Below are 11,666 nucleotides of genomic sequence, written 5' to 3'. Positions count from 1 at the left end.
GTGAAGGTTAAACGATCTCATAGATTCCATTTCTGTTTATTTTTCTTCCATTGAATCCAGACAAATTATATTTAATACTTTATATTGAAAAGTACAGTATTCTGTTTCCATGAAAACCCAAATGTTTCTGATTGTATCACAGGTAATGGCATTTCAGAATGTTGCTTTTACCTCTGCTTCTCTTATATGCATTGGGCTCTTTATAAGTGGGTTCTGTAATTTTTTTCAGAAGCTAAAGTTATTTTTATATTTTTAAAAGAAGCAAACTATTACCCCACCAATATGTACTAGTCTTGAGTATTTTATTGTTTCAGGCTGTTAACCTTCAAGATCCTCTGTGTTGGGCAACTGAGAACTGACCCCATTTCAGAACCAGGTGCTCCCCCATCCCTCAGCCCACCTTCAGTAACTCAACGATGGGAGCAGGCATCACTAACAGCCAATATGACATTTCCTCCATCACCATGGTTACATATTTTTCCTAGGAACATGCTCCATGTGCTCCATAAAGACCAGACCATCATGGCATGATATCTTTTTCCATCCTGACTTAGAGGCAATCAATAAATCTCTTGCATGAGGTCTGTTGCATGGTGTGATTCTGTGGCATTCTTTGGCCTTCCATTCACCAAGATACCTTTTCACTGAAAAACCTTCTGAGGTTGTTTGAAGGCACAGGTATCTAGAGAGATTCCAGCTCATGTAAGACTGTATCATTGATATAGAAATATGACAATTTATTTAAAAAAAGAGAAGACAATCACTTTGAAAAGAGATGTGGTAAGTAAAAGGTTCCCAGCAGTATAGCTAGCCATTTATCATCTCACCAGTGTGGTGTGTGTGTGTGTGTGTGTGTGTGTGTGTGTGTGTGTGTGTGTGAGAGAGAGAGAGAGAGAGAGAGAGAGAGAGAGAGAGAGAGAGAGAGAGAGAGATCACCTGAGAGGATGTGGATGACAGCTTCACTCTTTTTTCATGGTGGAATTGTTTGCTCCCTCCAGCTCAACACTTTGAGGTACCTCTGTTGGCCTGAAGGAAGTGGCCACCTTCCTGGGCCACCAAAGAGGTTCCAGTGATGGCAGGAGCTAGGTTGGACAAGATGTTTCAAGTTATGGTTGTGGTATATCAGTTTTCCAATGTGATCAGGAGGTAAATGTTGGAACTCTACACAATCACAAGGGTTCTGGGTAGACAATTTTAGAATCAACCATAGGAATAACTGACCCTTAGTATACTTATAGTATCTTTGTGTGTCTGTAGTTCTAAACAATATCAGTGTTAAAATGATGCTTTGTGGAAAAAAATCAATTACTTCTAAATTTAATTGCATATATGTGGACATTTTTCAAAGTTATTTATTTTTCAAACTTGATAGTATAAAATTATATTTATGATAGACAATATAATATTTTGACATATATACACATTACAGTTGAATCTAGCTCACCATCTAATACATTACGTTACCTTATCATTTCTGCGTATGTAGTTAAACAACATTTTACAAATCATCCTTATTTACATTTTGATTTGTCTTTATTCTAATTGGAAAATTGTCTTTGTTTATGGTATGCAACATAATGTTTGATGACTTTGCTTTGATATATTTATACTGTATGTTCTGGAATGATTGACCGAAGCTAATTAATATTTCATACTACATGTACTTGTCATTTTTGTGGTAACATTGGAGGTCTGCTTTCTTAAACACAGTATCTTATTAATTACAGTCAGCACTCTAGACAACAGATCTCTGAGACTTTCTTCATCTGTGACAGAAATGTGTGTCCTTAGGCTGGCACCTCCACTTTCCCCTTCGAGCCTGGAAACCACCATTTATAACCTGTCTTTCAGGAACTCCTATGTTTCATTAGCAGCAGATTCAGAGCTCTCTCAGCTGTGTGTCAGCCCTCAGTGTGTGCATGATCACCTCTGTGGGAGCTGCTCAAGAGGAAGGTTTAAATGGTTAGGAGAAGTTGGAATTTGTCATCTGTGTCACCAGCATCAGTGCTAGCACACAGCCTGTGTTTAAGCAGCCAGTAAGAAGTAAATGACAGAAGAGTGCTCAGTGAATGATGTCCTGTTTCAGTATGGTAATGCTCTAATTCACACGTGAAATAAATTCAATTCACTTACCTCATGGTTTTTACTAAAATTAATTTTGTGGTACAGATAGGGCTGGTCACCAAATAAAAACAAGCCATCTCTGGTGGGAGATGCTGAGCTTCTTGCAGGGGTGGCAACATGATAGCAACCCCAAAGACAGCAGCTGGCCTGGGGTTCACCAAGACCCCTTGAGGCATTGATCATGGCTCCTCTTCTAATTGAGGTAATAGAAGCCAGCAGTGACTTCTTCACTGAGGATGGACCCCACACTATCCCAAGAAGGTCCTACAGGGGAGAAAGGAATGGGCTCTTCTTCCTCTGGATCTGGATGTAGGCTAGTGTGTTTGTTATATATATATAGTGCTGACAAGAGACAGTTTAAAGGAAGGAGTGTTTATTTAGCTTACAGGTCAGGGGACCATTCCATCAGGGTGGGAGGAAGCATGAAGCACAAGACAAAAGCAGGGTCAGGAGCAGGACCAGCAGGTCAGATTGTATCACCAGTCAAGAAGCAGAGAGAGCAGAAAGTGGGACCAAGCTACAAAACTCCCAGTGACCCACGTCCTCTTAAAGGCTCTACAACCCTCCCAAACAGTGCCATCATCTGGGCACCAGGTATTCAAACTCATGAGCTGAAAGGGCACATTTGACATTCAAATCCCAATAGTTAATATTCATATTCATCTGGATTTTTTTTTTTGTGTGTGTGTGTAACATTTCATAGATTTGCATGTCTTCATTGCACAGGGCCCATGCTAATATTATCTATATCTTTCCGATCATTAGTATATGTGTTTCTAAAGTGACACTCATCTGGATTTTATGTAAGGACTTCTACTCCCAGGTAATAAGGCTGGAAGTGAATTGACCTTCTCATCAGATAGAATGGCTGATGAAATAAATGGGGTGACTGTAGTCTTGCGATGAGGAACAGATGGCAGAGCCACAGCTTCTTTTGTGGAGGCCTTCTGGATGTCAGTGCAGGGAAAGAGATCTAAAAAGGGGCACTGTCCCCTCCCAGAAGTGAGCCAGCAGGGACTGTGGGAAAGGTGAAGCACCCAGAATCGATGAAGAAGACAATTACGTGTAGAATGAGTACCACAATGGTGTGCCAGGAGCCTCTGGAGGCAGAATGTTGGTGTGCATGCACAGGCAACACCATGAGCTGGCAAAGAGAGTGCCGAGGTGAACAAACCTCACAGCTCATAGACAGGGAACACTACAAATTCAGTATGTCAGGGAAGGAGGCCCTTGCTTTCCACTGGAGGACGTAATACAGATGCTCAAAGTATCTAACTTTACAGGTGGACCTAAGATAGTTCTTGTGTAAAAGGTAACATGACCTGTGCCCCTTGGTCCTGGAGTCCTGACTAGGGTAGCAAGGGAATGAAGATGGGACAGACACATGTACGTGAACCTGAGGTTGGTGAGCTGTGTACTACACTAGAGTGTATTACTGTGCAGTAACAGAAGTCTGTGTGTACTACACTAGAGTGTATTACTGTGCAGTAGCAGAAGCTCTGTGTGTACTACCCTAGAGTGTATTACTGTGCAGTAGCAGAAGCTCTGTGTGTACTATACTAGAGTGTACTACTGTGCAGTAACAGAAGTCTGTGTGTACTACACTAGAGTGTACTACTGTGCAGTAACAGAAGACTGTGTGTACTACACTAGAGTGTATTACTGTGCAGTAACAGAAGACTGTGTGTACTACACTAGAGTGTACTACTGTGCAGTAACAGAAGCTCTGTGTGCTCATTCTGTACAGCACAGGGAGAGTGGCCAGCTAGTCTGTATGGGAGCTGCCTCAGGTTACAGGTATCAGGGAGGAGGAAGCTGCAGTTGCTAGACTTGGCATGACTGGTCAATCACTCGTAAATACTGTACACATTCTGGACATTCAGAAGAGATCTTGGCCATCCCTCCGAGCCTTTCAGTGGGGAAGGCTTTGTTATCTCTTTGGGTGTGGGGCATTGGGGTCCTTGACATGTCCATGTCAATGATACACATTCAGGGCTTTGTCTACTTTTTACACATTCGCTCCTCATCTCCCCACAAAAGTGTATTTTAAAACCACTTAAATGAAATTTTAAAATAAATCTCAAAACTGCCATTTGGCACCAGCTTACCAGAAGTACGTGTTTTGATTATTTGTTGTTGCTCTTGCTGTGACAGAATACTTGAGAAAAACAACTTCAGGAAGGAAGGGTTTGCTGTTGCTGGTGGTTTGAGGGTGCAGTCCCTCATGGAGGTAAGACATTGCAGCAGGAGTGTGAGGCAATTGTCACCTATGTCCAAGTTGGCAATCAGAGAATGAGGAATGCTGGTGTCCACTGGACCTTCTTACTGTCTCTCTAGGCCTCCAGAATACCATCAATCTATGTGAATTAAATGAGTCCATGATATTACACAGCCTGGGAATTTTATCCCAATCAAACTATGATAAGCAGATATGCCCAAATGAGAAAAGACATGGGAAAAATAATGAAAAGTTAAGATTCCACAAGTAGGCCAGGCAGTGGTGGTGCACGCCTTTAATCCCAGCACTTGGGAGGCAGAGGCAGGCGGATCTCTGTGAGTTCCAGGCCAGCCTGGTCTACCAAGTGAGTTCCAGGAAAGGTGTAAAGCTACACAGAGAAACCCTGTCTCGAAAAAACAAAACAAACAAACAAATAAACAAAAAAAAAATAAAGAAAGAAAAAACCCCCACAAGTAAGTACATTGAAACAAACACTGGAAAGCAGTCTAGTGTCCATAGCAAAATGAGAGTCCTCTATTCTGTGTCCATAGCAAAATAAGAGTTCTCTATCCTGTGTACTGTTGCTTTTCTTACCACCTGGTACAACAAATTAAAAGGGGAAATTCTCGTTTTGGTTCACAGTTTCAGATGGTGTAGCCATGACAGCCTGGCTCCTTGATGCTGGGCAGAACATTTGGGTAGGAGAAGGGCATCATAGGGGAGCTTTTCCATCTCATGATGACAGAAGCAGGGGGAAAAGAATCTGGAAGGGTCCAGGCCAAGGCATAGTATGGTGATATTTTATTTGTGCTGAAATGTGATTTTATTTGTATGTTAATAAATAAAGTTGCCTGGGGTTCAGAGCTAATAGCAAGCCATAGCAGAAGCCAAGTGGTGGTGGCTGTGGTGGTGGCACACACCTTTAATCACGATCACATGACAGGTAGATCTCTGTGTATTCAAGGTTACAGCCAAGACACACACCTTTAATCTCAATACCAAGCATAGAGACCTAGAGGGCTGTATAGACAGGCAGTGATGAGGAGGTCATGTGGTTGCGTTTACAACCAACGAGAAGGCAGAACAGAAAGTCAATAAAAAGTCAGAGACCCAGGAAGTAGGTCTCTTTCTCAGGAGAAGGAAGGCAGCGGCAGCGAAGGGTAAGAAGGCGGTTTTAAGTCTCAGCTCTCAGCTACTGCTCTGACCTCTTGGGTTTTTAACTCTGCATTTGGGCCTGTGTTTCTTATTTAATAAGACCATTACATCTACAGCATAGCACTTGAGGATCTTGTCCTGGTGGCTAGGTACCCCCTCACTTTTAGTTCTCTCCCACTAATGTTATCACATCACAAATCAGGCCAGCTGTCAATCTGTTCACTGAGTCAGGATCTCATCACTCCTCTTAACATTTCTACCCAGAAACCCAACTTGTATGTGTATGATCTACTCAATTCATGCTTATATTATCCACTCAATCCCGACTTAAAGAGCTGTGCTGCAATGTAAACTCATGAATGATTCCCTTCTTGAGGAAGTCCTACTGCAAACTATGGAAGGTACTACAATTGTGTTCTGGGACATGACTGAATTTATTCTACACAGAGTTGTATCTGACTGTGGGTGGTAACAATGTGTAGTGGGTCACATTTTAAGTAGCACCAGTATAAAAGAACCAGTCTACATACAAAGGAATACCATAGAGTTAAGATATGTTACAATGGGGCTGGGGTGGGAATAATTGAATTCTCCTATAGGTAAATGACTAAACAAGGGTAGACTGTAGGATTGATAGAACATGACATAGTCAGTAAAGGGAATGTGCACTAGAATATTATTTTAAGGTGTGCTACCTTTGTTTATGTTGCATTTGATTAACTCTGTGATGTTACTATGTTACTGTGACTGTGTAAAACACCTGAGGGTTTAATAAAGAACTGAAGGGCCAATAGCAAGGCAGGAGAAAGAATATGCAGGGCTGGCAGGCAGAGAGGATGTATAGAAGAAGAGAATGGGGAGAAGAGAGCTAAGACCTGAGAGCCAGAGAAGGAGGAGGACTCCAGGGGCCAGCCACCCTGCTACACAGCAAGCCAGAGTAAGAGTATGATTTGTGGAAGTAATAGAATGGGGAAAGCTCAGAGGCAAAAGATAGACTGGATAAATTAAGGAAACCTGGCAAGAAACTAAGCCAAGCTAAGGCCAGGTATTCATAATTAAGAATAAGCCTCCATGTGGTATTTATTTGGGAGCTGGGTTACAGACTCTCCCATAAAAGAGTAAAAACAACAGCAAGAATAGGAATGCCATGCATGCTTCCATAGAGATCTCAAAATACTCAGGGTTTTGAATATAAAGATAAATACACAATAGCATATGGCTTACAATGAGCAATTTTAACTCTCACAAGACAGGGCAAATTCTATGTGTTCTCCTCCTTGCTGCCCTTTCTCTGTCTCTGTCTCCGTATGTGGGTGTATGGGGATGTATATTGAGATTGAGTATCAAATATTCCAGGCTAGCCTCAAATCTGTTTTGTGGCTGAAGCTAGCTTTGAACTCATGGTCAACCTCTCTGGTAGTGGGGTTACAGGAATGTACCTCCACATCTGAACTTGCTTTTTCTTTTTGTACAACCACCTCAGAATGCAGCCCATTAAAAAGTCTGAATAAATTGAATATGAATTTAGTTTATCTTACTTTCTTTGGATCACTAAAACAAAATATATCAATCTGGTGGCTTATAAACAATACTAACTGGTTTGTTTAATTTCTATAAGTGGTACCAGTAGCTTTGCTGAGGGCTCTGCATTCCTAAAAGGGCACCTTCCCACCATGCTTTCATGGTCAGGTAGATAAACACATTTCCCAGGCTTCTGGAAAGGCACTAATAACTTGTTTGAGGGCATCCCTCATAACCCAGTCCTCTCAAAGGTCCAGTTCTCAAGGTCTGTGTCTGAATCTACTGTACTGGTTGTGAGCTTCAACATAAAAAACATGCTATTTGTTAATGAGCAAGCACTGAGAAGTAGGAGTGACCGTGACTGCAGATGTTATTATTCTAGGGTCAGATGTTACCGTGGGCAGTTGGTTAACCTCAGGGGTTAGTTAAGGGGATGCTTCAAGTACAGGATACATATAACCTTTAAGCATTTTAAATGATTTTGATAGTTTTCTGTCAATTCTGCCAGGCTCTCTTGAAGACTTTTTACATACATAACATTTACAATGTATGTTCTAATTGAATTCAGTGCATGAACAGAGCAGACTCTGAAGAAGCATGACTATTATCTAGCTCTCTGTCTTTCTCTGTTGGCTAGCTTTCTAGCTCTGCCATTTTGTCCCCCATATTTCAGTTTACTTTGGTGACTTAGCAAATTTTTGAAGATTTAATCTCTATAAGATCTCAAAAGAGTATTTGAATTAATTTTCAAAGAAAGACATTTTCTACCATATACATTGTTTTATTTTCACTTTGTAGAAGATTTAATCAATTTGTAGTAGTCTAGTAACACAAACCAAACAAACAATGATTTGATGGAAAAGCGGCCTCACAGAAGTCCTTGCTGGTGAGCTGAAGCATTTGACCAAAAGCAGAGGATGTTAGGTTACTAGGTCTAGAAATATCAAGGTAAAAAGAGAGACCACCTATGTCAGAAGATTTGGTGAAGGCTTAATTTATTATTATTATTATTATTATTATTATTATTATTATTATGCATATGTGCTTTTTAACTGCATCTATGCTAGTGCACCATGTGCATGCCTAGTGCTCATGGAAATAAGAAGAGGACTCAGATCCTCTGGAACTGGAGTTACAGGTGGTTGTGAGTCACTATGTGAGTGCTGGGAGCAGAACCCAGCTCCTCTGCAAAAGTAGCAAGTACTTTTTAACTGTCCAGCTACATTTCCAGTCACTTGAACAAGTAATTTTTTTCTCTAAAAGAGGTATAGCAAGGTGTCCCAGTTAGGGTTTCTATTGCTGTGAAGAGACACCACACATGGCTTCAAGATTTTCTTTAATTTCTTTCCACAAGTTGTAAACTTAGCTGGTTGGGCTCTTGAGATCACCACTCCCTTTATTCCATTTCTTAATCTTTTTATCCCCTTGAACATAGAACTTAGCTCCATTCCACTTCCTGGTGCTCCTTTTTTCCCCAAATTGTACATTTTGTATTTTTCTTCTCTCAGCTTGCTCCTTTTTGTTATATATCTTCATTTGACTTAACATTAATTAATAACCACACAACAGAATCTATATGAGGTTGTTTGAGTTTTCCTCTGCCAATGGAATTACTCCAAATCTCTTCACTTTAGCCTTAGGCAGACTGTTGCCACAAGGGCAAAAAGCAGCCACATTCTTCACCAAATATCACAAGAAAGATCTCTGGTCCACACATTGATATTCTTCTCCTCTGAAACCTCTTGAGCCAGGCCCCCATGGTTCAGATCTTCCAGGTTCCTACTAGTATGGCCCATTAAGCGTGCTTGAAACATTCTACTGCTTTCCTAACCCAAAGTACCAATATCCAAATTTCTCCAAACAAAAACATGATCAGGCCTATCACAGAAATAGCCCAGTCCCTGGAACCAACTTTGTCTTATTAGGATTTCCATTGCTGTGAAGAGACAGTATGACCATGACAACTCTTATAAAGGAAAGACATTTAATTTTATATTTTCAGAGGTTTAGTTCATTATCATCATGGTGCAACATGGTGGTGCTAGAGAAGGAGCTGAGAGTCCTACATCTTGATCCGCAGGCAACAGGAAGTGAACTGAGATACTGGGTGTGGCTTGAGCATATATGAGATCTCAAAGCCTGTCTCTACAGTGACACATTTCCTCTCACAGGGCCACATCTACACCAACAAAGCCACACCTCCTAATAGTGCCACTCCCAGTGAGCTTATGGGGGCTAGTTACATTCAAAATCCCATACCAGGATTATCACCAACCCATTCATTTAGTTCATTGCATTAGTCATCTTGTTACTACAACAAAATACATGAGACACTTAAATTCTAATGAGAAAGTGAATATTTTTAGGTCACTGTTTGGATGGTTCATAGTCTTGTGTTGGAAATTTCTCTTATTTGGCCTCTGGTAAAGGTAGCAGATGTCAGGACACCATAGTGGAAAATTGTGTAATTACAAAACAATTACATCTCAAACCAGAACATAGAAAGGGCTGAGAATCCTCAAAATTCCACAGTTCTTTACAGTCTTCAAAGACATACATTTCTGATGACCTAAGGATTTTCCCATCAGTATCTCTTTGTAATGATTCCACCTCCCATTAGTATAACCCTGGGGACCAAATCTTTAACATGCAGACCTCTGGGGGTATGTTCAATATCCAGAGCACAGCAGTAATTAATGGAGATAATCAATGTGGCTGTTCTTTTCATGAGCCTGTTATTGAACACACTGACTCAACGAAGTTAACATTCAGTATTACATGGAGATAAAAGGAGGGTGGGAGGGAAGAATTCAAGAAGCAAGGAAGTAAAGGAGGAACCACCCATAGGTTGACTCTGAGTAGAACCTGTCTGCAACAATAATTCTGATTATATAATGACATGGTTATGATAAGTTTATCAGGGAGTCTCCCATCTCATTAAAATCGAAAACCACCAATTTTAGAATTATTTGGTGTGTTCATGCATAAATTCAACACACATTGCTTCAGTGCTTCTTCAGAAATACATTTTATTTAAATATATGAACGTGGAATTAATCATAGTCACAATTTCAATATTAAATTCCTAAAAATACAAGTGACTATCATATTATAAGGATATCAATTTTAAGAACCCTTTGTAAGAGGGTCCATATGATTTATGGAATTATTTCTATCAAATTATTAAAAAGCTGTGAGTAGGAGATGTCACAAAATATGTTTAATTTCCCTTTTATTGAAAAGCCACACATGATTTTACAATGGAGAGGGCATTGCTATGCAGACTGCTAAGTTCTTGAAATTTTTCCCAGTAAATTCTTCTTATGATGCTCTGGCAGAAACCTCTCTACTGCTGAAATCTTTCATGGCAGGAGTTAGCAGGCCTGTTTCAGACTGCTAAAAAATATTTTCTGAAAAACTGAAAACAAACAGAAAAGCAGGTCATGGGAACAGCTTCATTAACTGTAACTGTTTGCTTTGAGAATTTCTTTCTTGCAACTAAAAAGGTCTGCAATGTTCCCCGTTACTCAGGGAGAAGGTAGTGTCCTAGCTTCAGCTGTGTCCCTCTGCGTCCACATCCATCCCTTTGGACTCATGACTCGAGACTGACAAGGACAAGCCGCACTGTGCTGGCCTTCCCATTCTTGTTCTGTGCTTTAGAGTCATTTAGCTCATGCTAGGTCATCGCTTCATGTTTTAGGATAACAATCTCATTTTTTCCTATCTAAAAAAGTTTAGAAAACCATAGATTCTTACTATGATGGATTCAAACTTAATTTGCCACCACCTCTCTTTGTACCCCCAAATACTGTGTTGTGATTTTTCTTTGAGTCAGGCTTCACGGCTCCTTCTGAATGCTCAGCACCGTCACAGCTGACTCCTGTGGTGCCATTTCTGCAGTTCTTGTTCACATATCTTTTTGTCTCTGTGTGGTGAAGAGATGCCTCATTTTTACTTTCGTTGCTGAGCTGGCCATGTCTTTCCTCTCCTGCCCACTTCTTTAACACTCCCCCCCCAAAAAAAAACCAAAAAAAACAAAAAAAACCAAAAAAACCAAGGCTGTTTTTCTAAGGCATTTCTTTCCCCTTTCCTTCCAAGGACTGGGAGGAAGCTGTATTTTCCTATTTTCCCTGCTCTGGTGAAGAAAATAATTTTTTTAACCTGATGAATTCTGTTATATTTTCTCCTACCTTTCTTTATTTCAAGTAGCCGTAGCATGGAATTCAATGGCAGGAACCACTTCCTGTGGAAGCTGAAGAACAGGTTTCATTGTCTTCTGGCCTTTGCTGTTGGGAAGCAGTCCAATGCCATATGATTCTTAATGTCTTTATGTCACTAAATTTTGTTTTTTTTCTTGTTAAGCTTTCAGATATTTTTAAAAACACATTCTGTGGTCTGAAGCATCCAGTGATGGGCTGCGGTAAGATATTGGTTTCCCACTGTTAGGGTGCTCAATGAACTCAGTCTACAAGCCCTAGTCCTTCAGTTCTGGGATTCTGGATGTTTTCAATAGCTTCTCTTCTTTAAAAAATTTTCTCTCTAATTTTTTGTCAGTACGATGTTTTGTAATATGAATGCATTCCTAAATCATAATCTTTCACACACACACACACACACACACACACACACACACACACACTCCTATTCA

General features: G+C 40.4%; 1 non-coding gene across 1 annotated transcript; it reads right to left on the bottom strand.

The window, feature by feature from the left end:
* Positions 1 to 2,805: 2,805 nt before the first annotated feature.
* On the bottom strand, positions 2,806 to 2,912 carry LOC118591660. The gene has a single exon (XR_004945962.1). It is a non-coding gene; the product is annotated as a U6 spliceosomal RNA (small nuclear RNA).
* Positions 2,913 to 11,666: the final 8,754 nt, after the last annotated feature.

Source organism: Onychomys torridus, chromosome 9 (genome assembly GCF_903995425.1).
Source record: "Onychomys torridus chromosome 9, mOncTor1.1, whole genome shotgun sequence".
Classification (NCBI taxonomy): domain Eukaryota; kingdom Metazoa; phylum Chordata; class Mammalia; order Rodentia; family Cricetidae; genus Onychomys; species Onychomys torridus.
The sequence above is the reverse complement of the archived record's forward strand: the minus strand, read 5'-3'. Positions and strand labels throughout refer to the sequence as shown.